This window comes from Denticeps clupeoides, unplaced genomic scaffold, assembly GCF_900700375.1.
Source record: "Denticeps clupeoides unplaced genomic scaffold, fDenClu1.1, whole genome shotgun sequence".
Classification (NCBI taxonomy): domain Eukaryota; kingdom Metazoa; phylum Chordata; class Actinopteri; order Clupeiformes; family Denticipitidae; genus Denticeps; species Denticeps clupeoides.
In genome coordinates this window covers 27501-37420 of record NW_021629967.1, presented here as the reverse complement: position 1 = coordinate 37420, position 9920 = coordinate 27501, and the positions used below count along the sequence as shown (strand labels likewise).

At 39.7% G+C, this 9920-nt stretch overlaps 24 non-coding genes across 24 annotated transcripts; 15 read left to right on the top strand and 9 right to left on the bottom strand.

Moving 5' to 3' along the window:
• Positions 1 to 532: 532 nt before the first annotated feature.
• Positions 533 to 620, bottom strand: trnay-gua (transfer RNA tyrosine (anticodon GUA)). Its single transcript is given in 2 exon segments — positions 533 to 569; positions 584 to 620. It is a non-coding gene; the product is annotated as a tRNA-Tyr (tRNA).
• A 188-nt stretch (positions 621 to 808) lies between these two features.
• trnae-cuc (transfer RNA glutamic acid (anticodon CUC)) lies at positions 809 to 880 on the top strand. Its single transcript has one exon. It is a non-coding gene; the product is annotated as a tRNA-Glu (tRNA).
• A 352-nt stretch (positions 881 to 1232) lies between these two features.
• On the top strand, positions 1233 to 1304 carry trnae-uuc (transfer RNA glutamic acid (anticodon UUC)). Its single transcript has one exon. It is a non-coding gene; the product is annotated as a tRNA-Glu (tRNA).
• Positions 1305 to 1655: 351 nt separating this feature from the next.
• Positions 1656 to 1742, bottom strand: trnay-gua (transfer RNA tyrosine (anticodon GUA)). Its single transcript is given in 2 exon segments — positions 1656 to 1691; positions 1706 to 1742. It is a non-coding gene; the product is annotated as a tRNA-Tyr (tRNA).
• Positions 1743 to 1929: 187 nt separating this feature from the next.
• trnae-cuc (transfer RNA glutamic acid (anticodon CUC)) lies at positions 1930 to 2001 on the top strand. Its single transcript has one exon. It is a non-coding gene; the product is annotated as a tRNA-Glu (tRNA).
• A 352-nt stretch (positions 2002 to 2353) lies between these two features.
• Positions 2354 to 2425, top strand: trnae-uuc (transfer RNA glutamic acid (anticodon UUC)). Its single transcript has one exon. It is a non-coding gene; the product is annotated as a tRNA-Glu (tRNA).
• A 353-nt stretch (positions 2426 to 2778) lies between these two features.
• On the bottom strand, positions 2779 to 2865 carry trnay-gua (transfer RNA tyrosine (anticodon GUA)). The gene is given in 2 exon segments: positions 2779 to 2814; positions 2829 to 2865. It is a non-coding gene; the product is annotated as a tRNA-Tyr (tRNA).
• Positions 2866 to 3052: 187 nt separating this feature from the next.
• Positions 3053 to 3124, top strand: trnae-cuc (transfer RNA glutamic acid (anticodon CUC)). Its single transcript has one exon. It is a non-coding gene; the product is annotated as a tRNA-Glu (tRNA).
• A 351-nt stretch (positions 3125 to 3475) lies between these two features.
• Positions 3476 to 3547, top strand: trnae-uuc (transfer RNA glutamic acid (anticodon UUC)). Its single transcript has one exon. It is a non-coding gene; the product is annotated as a tRNA-Glu (tRNA).
• A 351-nt stretch (positions 3548 to 3898) lies between these two features.
• On the bottom strand, positions 3899 to 3985 carry trnay-gua (transfer RNA tyrosine (anticodon GUA)). The gene is given in 2 exon segments: positions 3899 to 3934; positions 3949 to 3985. It is a non-coding gene; the product is annotated as a tRNA-Tyr (tRNA).
• A 612-nt stretch (positions 3986 to 4597) lies between these two features.
• Positions 4598 to 4669, top strand: trnae-uuc (transfer RNA glutamic acid (anticodon UUC)). The gene has a single exon. It is a non-coding gene; the product is annotated as a tRNA-Glu (tRNA).
• A 351-nt stretch (positions 4670 to 5020) lies between these two features.
• On the bottom strand, positions 5021 to 5107 carry trnay-gua (transfer RNA tyrosine (anticodon GUA)). Its single transcript is given in 2 exon segments — positions 5021 to 5056; positions 5071 to 5107. It is a non-coding gene; the product is annotated as a tRNA-Tyr (tRNA).
• Positions 5108 to 5294: 187 nt separating this feature from the next.
• Positions 5295 to 5366, top strand: trnae-cuc (transfer RNA glutamic acid (anticodon CUC)). Its single transcript has one exon. It is a non-coding gene; the product is annotated as a tRNA-Glu (tRNA).
• Positions 5367 to 5716: 350 nt separating this feature from the next.
• Positions 5717 to 5788, top strand: trnae-uuc (transfer RNA glutamic acid (anticodon UUC)). The gene has a single exon. It is a non-coding gene; the product is annotated as a tRNA-Glu (tRNA).
• A 351-nt stretch (positions 5789 to 6139) lies between these two features.
• On the bottom strand, positions 6140 to 6226 carry trnay-gua (transfer RNA tyrosine (anticodon GUA)). The gene is given in 2 exon segments: positions 6140 to 6175; positions 6190 to 6226. It is a non-coding gene; the product is annotated as a tRNA-Tyr (tRNA).
• Positions 6227 to 6414: 188 nt separating this feature from the next.
• trnae-cuc (transfer RNA glutamic acid (anticodon CUC)) lies at positions 6415 to 6486 on the top strand. The gene has a single exon. It is a non-coding gene; the product is annotated as a tRNA-Glu (tRNA).
• A 351-nt stretch (positions 6487 to 6837) lies between these two features.
• Positions 6838 to 6909, top strand: trnae-uuc (transfer RNA glutamic acid (anticodon UUC)). Its single transcript has one exon. It is a non-coding gene; the product is annotated as a tRNA-Glu (tRNA).
• A 351-nt stretch (positions 6910 to 7260) lies between these two features.
• Positions 7261 to 7347, bottom strand: trnay-gua (transfer RNA tyrosine (anticodon GUA)). The gene is given in 2 exon segments: positions 7261 to 7296; positions 7311 to 7347. It is a non-coding gene; the product is annotated as a tRNA-Tyr (tRNA).
• A 188-nt stretch (positions 7348 to 7535) lies between these two features.
• Positions 7536 to 7607, top strand: trnae-cuc (transfer RNA glutamic acid (anticodon CUC)). Its single transcript has one exon. It is a non-coding gene; the product is annotated as a tRNA-Glu (tRNA).
• A 351-nt stretch (positions 7608 to 7958) lies between these two features.
• trnae-uuc (transfer RNA glutamic acid (anticodon UUC)) lies at positions 7959 to 8030 on the top strand. The gene has a single exon. It is a non-coding gene; the product is annotated as a tRNA-Glu (tRNA).
• A 351-nt stretch (positions 8031 to 8381) lies between these two features.
• On the bottom strand, positions 8382 to 8468 carry trnay-gua (transfer RNA tyrosine (anticodon GUA)). Its single transcript is given in 2 exon segments — positions 8382 to 8417; positions 8432 to 8468. It is a non-coding gene; the product is annotated as a tRNA-Tyr (tRNA).
• Positions 8469 to 8657: 189 nt separating this feature from the next.
• On the top strand, positions 8658 to 8729 carry trnae-cuc (transfer RNA glutamic acid (anticodon CUC)). Its single transcript has one exon. It is a non-coding gene; the product is annotated as a tRNA-Glu (tRNA).
• A 352-nt stretch (positions 8730 to 9081) lies between these two features.
• On the top strand, positions 9082 to 9153 carry trnae-uuc (transfer RNA glutamic acid (anticodon UUC)). Its single transcript has one exon. It is a non-coding gene; the product is annotated as a tRNA-Glu (tRNA).
• A 350-nt stretch (positions 9154 to 9503) lies between these two features.
• trnay-gua (transfer RNA tyrosine (anticodon GUA)) lies at positions 9504 to 9590 on the bottom strand. Its single transcript is given in 2 exon segments — positions 9504 to 9539; positions 9554 to 9590. It is a non-coding gene; the product is annotated as a tRNA-Tyr (tRNA).
• Positions 9591 to 9920: the final 330 nt, after the last annotated feature.

Below are 9920 nucleotides of genomic sequence, written 5' to 3'. Positions count from 1 at the left end.
AAGGAAGGGTTGAAAAAAATTAGCAATTTAGCCCGGCTTTGGCTGTACAACAAAATGTCTTTAGTCAGCATAGACACTGTTAAATCTTGAATTAACCAAGGACTCCCCGTGTGTGGGTCTAGTGGTTAGGATTCGGCGCTTTCCACCGCCGCGGCCCGGGTTCGATTCCCGGTCAGGGAAACTTGGTAAGGTTTTATTTATTATTCTGTCACATTTTTCTTTAAAAAAAAAAGTCCTTAATACCAGGAATTTGATAAATGTTACGGTGGTGGTCCTAGTGGGCTCTCACCAAACTGCCTGGTTCTTTTCCCGGTCCAAGGAAGGGTTGTAAAAACTTGCCATTATGCCAGGTCTGGGCTGTCCAACTAAATCTTTTCTAGTAAGCAAATGCTTTTAAATCAAGAATACATTAAAGGTATCGGGTGATCTAGTTGATAGTTTTTAGAACTCACACCCCACTGCCCGTGTTCGCATCCAGGACAAGGAAGGATTAAAAAAATTATATTTTTCAGACTTTTATAAAAAAAACAATTCCTTCGAGCCGGAATTGAAACCAGCGACCTAAGGATTACAGGCAGTACAACTACAGTCCTCCGCTCTACCAGCTGAGCTATCGAAGGAACAAACAGCCACACAACCTGACAATAAATATGAACGTGTGTCATAAAGAAGAATTGAATACCAGAACTTGGCTGTACAAGAATAAAAAAAGTTTTTTAGTCTGTAAGAAAAAAATTTAATGGATTCCACTTACAACAAAACAACTAAAATAGTGACAGATCTTTTTTAATCAGTTAAAGTCAGAAGGTCCCTGGTGGTCTAGTGGTTAGGATTCGGCGCTCTCACCGCCGCGGCCCGGGTTCGATTCCCGGTCAGGGAAAGTTGGTAAGGTTTTATTTATTAATTATTTTCAGGATTTTTTCGCAGAAAAAAAAAAGTCCTTAAAGGGAAAGTTTTGTAAGATTTTCCCTTTATGCTTTTCAGGATTTTTGCTTAAAAAAAAAACCTTCTTCAAGCCGGAAATTATCTAGCGATCTAAGCTTTTCAACCAAGAATGTGTTGAATGTGCCTGGTTGTCTATAGGTTAGTATTCAGGTCTTTCATCCAGCTACCGGGGTTCGCGTCATGGTCAAGGAAGGGTTGAAAAAATGAGCAATTTAGCCAGGCCTTGGCTGTACAACAAAATGTCTTTTAGTCAGCAAGACACTTTTAAATCTTGAATTAACCAAGGCTCCCTGGTGGTCTAGTGGTTAGGATTCGGCGCTTTCACCGCCGCGGCCCGGGTTCGATTCCCGGTCAGGGAAACTTTGTAAGGTTTTATTTATTAATTCTGTCACATTTTTCTTTAAAAAAAAAGTCCTTTAATACCAGGAATTTGATAAATGTGCGTGGTGGTCTAGTGGGCTCTCACCAAACTGCCTGGGTTCTCTTCCCGGTCAAGGAAGGGTTGTAAAAACTTGCCATTATGCCAGGTCTGGGCTGTCCAACTAAATCTTTTCTAGTAAGCAAAATGCTTTTAAATCAAGAATACATTAAAGGTATCGGGTGATCTAGTTGATAGTTTTTAGAACTCACACCCCACTGCCCCTGTTCGCATCCAGGACAAGGAAGGATTAAAAAAATTATATTTTTCAGACTTTTATAAAAAAAACAATTCCTTCGAGCCGGAATTGAACCAGCGACCTAAGGATTACAGGCAGTACAACTACAGTCCTCCGCTCTACCAGCTGAGCTATCGAAGGAACAAACACCACACAACCTGACAATAAATATGAACGTGTGTCATAAAGAAGAATTGAATACCAGAACTTGGCTGTACAAGAATAAAAAAAGTTATTTTAGTCTGTAAAAAAAAAATTTATGGATTCCACTTACAACAAAACAACTAAAATAGTGACAGATCTTTTTTAATCAGTTAAAGTCAGAAGGTCCCTGGTGGTCTAGTGGTTAGGATTCGGCGCTCTCACCGCCGCGGCCCGGGTTCGATTCCCGGTCAGGGAAAGTTGGTAAGGTTTTATTTATTAATTATTTTCAGGATTTTTTCGCAGAAAAAAAAAAGTCCTTAAAGGGAAAGTTTTGTAAGATTTTCCCTTTATGCTTTTCAGGATTTTTGCTTAAAAAAAAAACCTTCTTCAAGCCGGAATTGATCTAGCGATCTAAGCTTTTCAACCAAGAATGTGTTGAATGTGCCTGGTTGTCTATAGGTTAGTATTCAGGTCTTTCATCCAGCTACCGGGGTTCGCGTCATGGTCAAGGAAGGGTTGAAAAAATTAGCAATTTAGCCAGGCCTTGGCTGTACAACAAAATGTCTTTTAGTCAGCAAGACACTTTTAAATCTTGAATTAACCAAGGCTCCCTGGTGGTCTAGTGGTTAGGATTCGGCGCTTTCACCGCCGCGGCCCGGGTTCGATTCCCGGTCAGGGAAACTTTGTAAGGTTTTATTTATTAATTCTGTCACATTTTTCTTTAAAAAAAAAAGTCCTTTAATACCAGGAATTTGATAAATGTGCGTGGTGGTCTAGTGGGCTCTCACCAAACTGCCTGGGTTCTCTTCCCGGTCAAGGAAGGGTTGTAAAAACTTGCCATTATGCCAGGTCTGGGCTGTCCAACTAAATCTTTTCTAGTAAGCAAAATGCTTTTAAATCAAGAATACATTAAAGGTATCGGGTGATCTAGTTGATAGTTTTTAGAACTCACACCCCACTGCCCGTGTTCGCATCCAGGACAAGGAAGGATTAAAAAAATTATATTTTTCAGACTTTTATAAAAAAAAACAATTCCTTCGAGCCGGAATTGAACCAGCGACCTAAGGATTACAGGCAGTACAACTACAGTCCTCCGCTCTACCAGCTGAGCTATCGAAGGAACAAACACCACACAACCTGACAATAAATATGAACGTGTGTCATAAAGAAGAATTGAATACCAGAACTTGGCTGTACAAGAATAAAAAAAGTTATTTTAGTCTGTAAGAAAAAAAATTTATGGATTCCACTTACAACAAAACAACTAAAATAGTGACAGATCTTTTTAATCAGTTAAAGTCAGAAGGTCCCTGGTGGTCTAGTGGTTAGGATTCGGCGCTCTCACCGCCGCGGCCCGGGTTCGATTCCCGGTCAGGGAAAGTTGGTAAGGTTTATTTATTAATTATTTTCAGGATTTTTTCGCTAGAAAAAAAAAAGTCCTTAAAGGGAAAGTTTTGTAAGATTTTCCCTTTATGCTTTTCAGGATTTTTGCTTAAAAAAAAACCTTCTTCAAGCCGGAATTGATCTAGCGATCTAAGCTTTTCAACCAAGAATGTGTTGAATGTGCCTGGTTGTCTATAGGTTAGTATTCAGGTCTTTCATCCAGCTACCGGGGTTCGCGTCATGGTCAAGGAAGGGTTGAAAAAATTAGCAATTTAGCCAGGCCTTGGCTGTACAACAAAATGTCTTTTAGTCAGCAAGACACTTTTAAATCTTGAATTAATCAAGGCTCCCTGGTGGTCTAGTGGTTAGGATTCGGCACTTTCATTGCCGCGGCCCGGGTTCGATTCCCGGTCAGGGAAACTTTGTAAGGTTTTATTTATTAATTCTGTCACATTTTTCTTTAAAAAAAAAGTCCTTTAATACCAGGAATTTGATAAATGTGCGTGGTGGTCTAGTGGGCTCTCACCAAACTGCCTGGGTTCTCTTCCTGGTCAAGGAAGGGTTGTAAAAACTTGCCATTATGCCAGGTCTGGGCTGTCCAACTAAATCTTTTCTAGTAAGCAAAATGCTTTTAAATCAAGAATACATTAAAGGTATCGGGTGATCTAGTTGATAGTTTTTAGAACTCACACCCCACTGCCTGTGTTCGCATCCAGGACAAGGAAGGATTAAAAAAATTATATTTTTCAGACTTTTATAAAAAAAACAATTCCTTCGAGCCGGAATTGAACCAGCGACCTAAGGATTACAGGCAGTACAACTACAGTCCTCCGCTCTACCAGCTGAGCTATCGAAGGAACAAACAGCCACACAACCTGACAATAAATATGAACGTGTGTCATAAAGAAGAATTGAATACCAGAACTTGGCTGTACAAGAATAAAAAAAGTTATTTTAGTCTGTAAGAAAAAAATTTAATGGATTCCACTTACAACAAAACAACTAAAATAGTGACAGATCTTTTTTAATCAGTTAAAGTCAGAAGGTCCCTGGTGGTCTAGTGGTTAGGATTCGGCATTTAACCGCCGCGGCCTGGGTTCGATTCCCGGTCAGGGAAAGTTGGTAAGGTTCTATTTATTAATTATTTTCAGGATTTTTTCGCTGAAAAAAAAAAGTCCTTAAAGGGAAAGTTTTGTAAGATTTTCCCTTTATGCTTTTCAGGATTTTTGCTAAAAAAAAAAACCTTCTTCAAGCCGGAATTAATCTAGCGATCTAAGCTTTTCAACCAAGAATGTGTTGAATGTGCCTGGTTGTCTATAGGTTAGGATTCAGGTCTTTCATCCAGCTACCGGGGTTCGCGTCATGGTCAAGGAAGGGTTGAAAAAATGAGCAATTTAGCCAGGCTTTGGCTGTACAACAAAATGTCTTTTAGTCAGCAAGACACTTTTAAATCTTGAATTAACCAAGGCTCCCTGGTGGTCTAGTGGTTAGGATTTGGCGCTTTCACCGCCGCGGCCCGGGTTCGATTCCCGGTCAGGGAAACTTTGTAAGGTTTTATTTATTAATTCTGTCACATTTTTCTTTAAAAAAAAAGTCCTTTAATACCAGGAATTTGATAAATGTGCGTGGTGGTCTAGTGGGCTCTCACCAAACTGCCTGGGTTCTCTTCCCGGTCAAGGAAGGGTTGTAAAAACTTGCCATTATGCCAGGTCTGGGCTGTCCAACTAAATCTTTTCTAGTAAGCAAAATGCTTTTAAATCAAGAATACATTAAAGGTATCGGGTGATCTAGTTGATAGTTTTTAGAACTCACACCCCACTGCCCGTGTTCGCATCCAGGACAAGGAAGGATTAAAAAAATTATATTTTTCAGACTTTTATAAAAAAAACAATTCCTTCGAGCCGGAATTGAACCAGCGACCTAAGGATTACAGGCAGTACAACTACAGTCCTCCGCTCTACCAGCTGAGCTATCGAAGGAACAAACACCACACAACCTGACAATAAATATGAACGTGTGTCATAAAGAAGAATTGAATACCAGAACTTGGCTGTACAAGAATAAAAAAAGTTATTTTAGTCTGTAAAAAAAAAATTTATGGATTCCACTTACAACAAAACAACTAAAATAGTGACAGATCTTTTTTAATCAGTTAAAGTCAGAAGGTCCCTGGTGGTCTAGTGGTTAGGATTCGGCGCTCTCACCGCCGCGGCCCGGGTTCGATTCCCGGTCAGGGAAAGTTGGTAAGGTTTTATTTATTAATTATTTTCAGGATTTTTTCGCAGAAAAAAAAAGTCCTTAAAGGGAAAGTTTTGTAAGATTTTCCCTTTATGCTTTTCAGGATTTTTGCTTAAAAAAAAACCTTCTTCAAGCCGGAATTGATCTAGCGATCTAAGCTTTTCAACCAAGAATGTGTTGAATGTGCCTGGTTGTCTATAGGTTAGTATTCAGGTCTTTCATCCAGCTACCGGGGTTCGCGTCATGGTCAAGGAAGGGTTGAAAAAATTAGCAATTTAGCCAGGCCTTGGCTGTACAACAAAATGTCTTTTAGTCAGCAAGACACTTTTAAATCTTGAATTAACCAAGGCTCCCTGGTGGTCTAGTGGTTAGGATTCGGCGCTTTCACCGCCGCGGCCCGGGTTCGATTCCCGGTCAGGGAAACTTTGTAAGGTTTTATTTATTAATTCTGTCACATTTTTCTTTAAAAAAAAAGTCCTTTAATACCAGGAATTTGATAAATGTGCGTGGTGGTCTAGTGGGCTCTCACCAAACTGCCTGGGTTCTCTTCCCGGTCAAGGAAGGGTTGTAAAAACTTGCCATTATGCCAGGTCTGGGCTGTCCAACTAAATCTTTTCTAGTAAGCAAAATGCTTTTAAATCAAGAATACATTAAAGGTATCGGGTGATCTAGTTGATAGTTTTTAGAACTCACACCCCACTGCCTGTGTTCGCATCCAGGACAAGGAAGGATTAAAAAAATTATATTTTTCAGACTTTTATAAAAAAAACAATTCCTTCGAGCCGGAATTGAACCAGCGACCTAAGGATTACAGGCAGTACAACTACAGTCCTCCGCTCTACCAGCTGAGCTATCGAAGGAACAAACACCAAACAACCTGACAATAAATATGAACGTGTGTCATAAAGAAGAACTGAATACCAGAACTTGGCTGTACAAGAATAAAAAAAGTTATTTTAGTCTGTAAGAAAAAAATTTTATGGATTCCACTTACAACAAAACAACTAAAATAGTGACAGAACTTTTTTAATCAGTCAAAATCAGAAGGTCCCTGGTGGTCTAGTGGTTAGGATTCGGCGCTCTCACCGCCGCGGCCCGGGTTCGATTCCCGGTCAGGGAAAGTTGGTAAAGTTTTATTTATTAATTATTTTCAGGATTTTTTCGTAGAAAAAAAAAAGTCCTTAAAGGGAAAGTTTTGTAAGATTTTCCCTTTATGCTTTTCAGGATTTTTGCTTAAAAAAAAACCTTCTTCAAGCCGGAATTGATCTAGCGATCTAAGCTTTTCAACCAAGAATGTGTTGAATGTGCCTGGTTGTCTATAGGTTAGTATTCAGGTCTTTCATCCAGCTACCGGGGTTCGCGTCATGGTCAAGGAAGGGTTGAAAAAATTAGCAATTTAGCCAGGCCTTGGCTGTACAACAAAATGTCTTTTAGTCAGCAAGACACTTTTAAATCTTGAATTAACCAAGGCTCCCTGGTGGTCTAGTGGTTAGGATTCGGCGCTTTCACCGCCGCGGCCCGGGTTCGATTCCCGGTCAGGGAAACTTTGTAAGGTTTTATTTATTAATTCTGTCACATTTTTCTTTAAAAAAAAAGTCCTTTAATACCAGGAATTTGATAAATGTGCGTGGTGGTCTAGTGGGCTCTCACCAAACTGCCTGGGTTCTCTTCCCGGTCAAGGAAGGGTTGTAAAAACTTGCCATTATGCCAGGTCTGGGCTGTCCAACTAAATCTTTTCTAGTAAGCAAAATGCTTTTAAATCAAGAATACATTAAAGGTATCGGGTGACCTAGTTGATAGTTTTTAGAACTCACACCCCACTGCCCGTGTTCGCATCCAGGACAAGGAAGGATTAAAAAAATTTTATTTTTCAGACTTTTATAAAAAAAACAATTCCTTCGAGCCGGAATTGAACCAGCGACCTAAGGATTACAGGCAGTACAACTACAGTCCTCCGCTCTACCAGCTGAGCTATCGAAGGAACAAACGCCACACAACCTGACAATAAATATGAACGTGTGTCATAAAGAAGAATTGAATACCAGAACTTGGCTGTACAAGAATAAAAAAAGTTATTTTAGTCTGTAAGAAAAAAATTTAATGGATTCCACTTACAACAAAACAACTAAAATAGTGACAGATCTTTTTTAATCAGTTAAAGTCAGAAGGTCCCTGGTGGTCTAGTGGTTAGGATTCGGCGCTCTCACCGCCGCGGCCCGGGTTCGATTCCCGGTCAGGGAAAGTTGGTAAGGTTTTATTTATTAATTATTTTCAGGATTTTTTCGCAGAAAAAAAAAAGTCCTTAAAGGGAAAGTTTTGTAAGATTTTCCCTTTATGCTTTTCAGGATTTTTGCTTAAAAAAAAACCTTCTTCAAGCCGGAATTGATCTAGCGATCTAAGCTTTTCAACCAAGAATGTGTTGAATGTGCCTGGTTGTCTATAGGTTAGTATTCAGGTCTTTCATCCAGCTACCGGGGTTCGCGTCATGGTCAAGGAAGGGTTGAAAAAATTAGCAATTTAGCCAGGCCTTGGCTGTACAACAAAATGTCTTTTAGTCAGCAAGACACTTTTAAATCTTGAATTAACCAAGGCTCCCTGGTGGTCTAGTGGTTAGGATTCGGCGCTTTCACCGCCGCGGCCCGGGTTCGATTCCCGGTCAGGGAAACTTTGTAAGGTTTTATTTATTAATTCTGTCACATTTTTCTTTAAAAAAAAAGTCCTTTAATACCAGGAATTTGATAAATGTGCGTGGTGGTCTAGTGGGCTCTCACCAAACTGCCTGGGTTCTCTTCCCGGTCAAGGAAGGGTTGTAAAAACTTGCCATTATGCCAGGTCTGGATTGTCCAACTAAATCTTTTCTAGTAAGCAAAATGCTTTTAAATCAAGAATACATTAAAGGTATCGGGTGATCTAGTTGATAGTTTTTAGAACTCACACCCCACTGCCCGTGTTCGCATCCAGGACATAGAAGGATTAAAAAAATTATATTTTTCAGACTTTTATAAAAAAAACAATTCCTTCGAGCCGGAATTGAACCAGCGACCTAAGGATTACAGGCAGTACAACTACAGTCCTCCGCTCTACCAGCTGAGCTATCGAAGGAACAAACACCACACAACCTGACAATAAATATGAACGTGTGTCATAAAGAAGAATTGAATACCAGAACTTGGCTGTACAAGAATAAAAAAAGTTACTTTAGTCTGTAAGAAAAAAATTTAATGGATTCCACTTACAACAAAACAACTAAAATAGTGACAGAATCTTTTTTAATCAGTCAAAGTCAGAAGGTCCCTGGTGGTCTAGTGGTTAGGATTCGGCGCTCTCACCGCCGCGGCCCGGGTTCGATTCCCGGTCAGGGAAAGTTGGTAAGGTTTTATTTATTAATTATTTTCAGGATTTTTTCGCTAGAAAAAAAAAAGTCCTTAAAGGGAAAGTTTTGTAAGATTTTCCCTTTATGCTTTTCAGGATTTTTGCTTAAAAAAAAACCTTCTTCAAGCCGGAATTGATCTAGCGATCTAAGCTTTTCAACCAAGAATGTGTTGAATGTGCCTGGTTGTCTATAGGTTAGTATTCAGGTCTCTCATCCAGCTACCGGGGTTCGCGTCATGGTCAAGGAAGGGTTGAAAAAATTAGCAATTTAGCCAGGCCTTGGCTGTACAACAAAATGTCTTTTAGTCAGCAAGACACTTTTAAATCTTGAATTAACCAAGGCTCCCTGGTGGTCTAGTGGTTAGGATTCGGCGCTTTCACCGCCGCGGCCCGGGTTCGATTCCCGGTCAGGGAAACTTTGTAAGGTTTTATTTATTAATTCTGTCACATTTTTCTTTAAAAAAAAAGTCCTTTAATACCAGGAATTTGATAAATGTGCGTGGTGGTCTAGTGGGCTCTCACCAAACTGCCTGGGTTCTCTTCCCGGTCAAGGAAGGGTTGTAAAAACTTGCCATTATGCCAGGTCTGGGCTGTCCAACTAAATCTTTTCTAGTAAGCAAAATGCTTTTAAATCAAGAATACATTAAAGGTATCGGGTGACCTAGTTGATAGTTTTTAGAACTCACACCCCACTGCCCGTGTTCGCATCCAGGACAAGGAAGGATTAAAAAAATTATATTTTTCAGACTTTTATAAAAAAACAATTCCTTCGAGCCGGAATTGAACCAGCGACCTAAGGATTACAGGCAGTACAACTACAGTCCTCCGCTCTACCAGCTGAGCTATCGAAGGAACAAACAGCCACACAACCTGACAATAAATATGAACGTGTGTCATAAAGAAGAATTGAATACCAGAACTTGGCTGTACAAGAATAAAAAAAGTTATTTTAGTCTGTAAGAAAAAAATTTTAAGGATTCCACTTACAACAAAACAACTAAAATAGTGACAGATCTTTTTTAATCAGTTAAAGTCAGAAGGTCCCTGGTGGTCTAGTGGTTAGGATTCGGCATTTAACCGCCGCGGCCTGGGTTCGATTCCCGGTCAGGGACAGTTGGTAAGGTTCTATTTATTAATTATTTTCAGGATTTTTTCGCTGAAAAAAAAAAAGTCCTTAAAGGG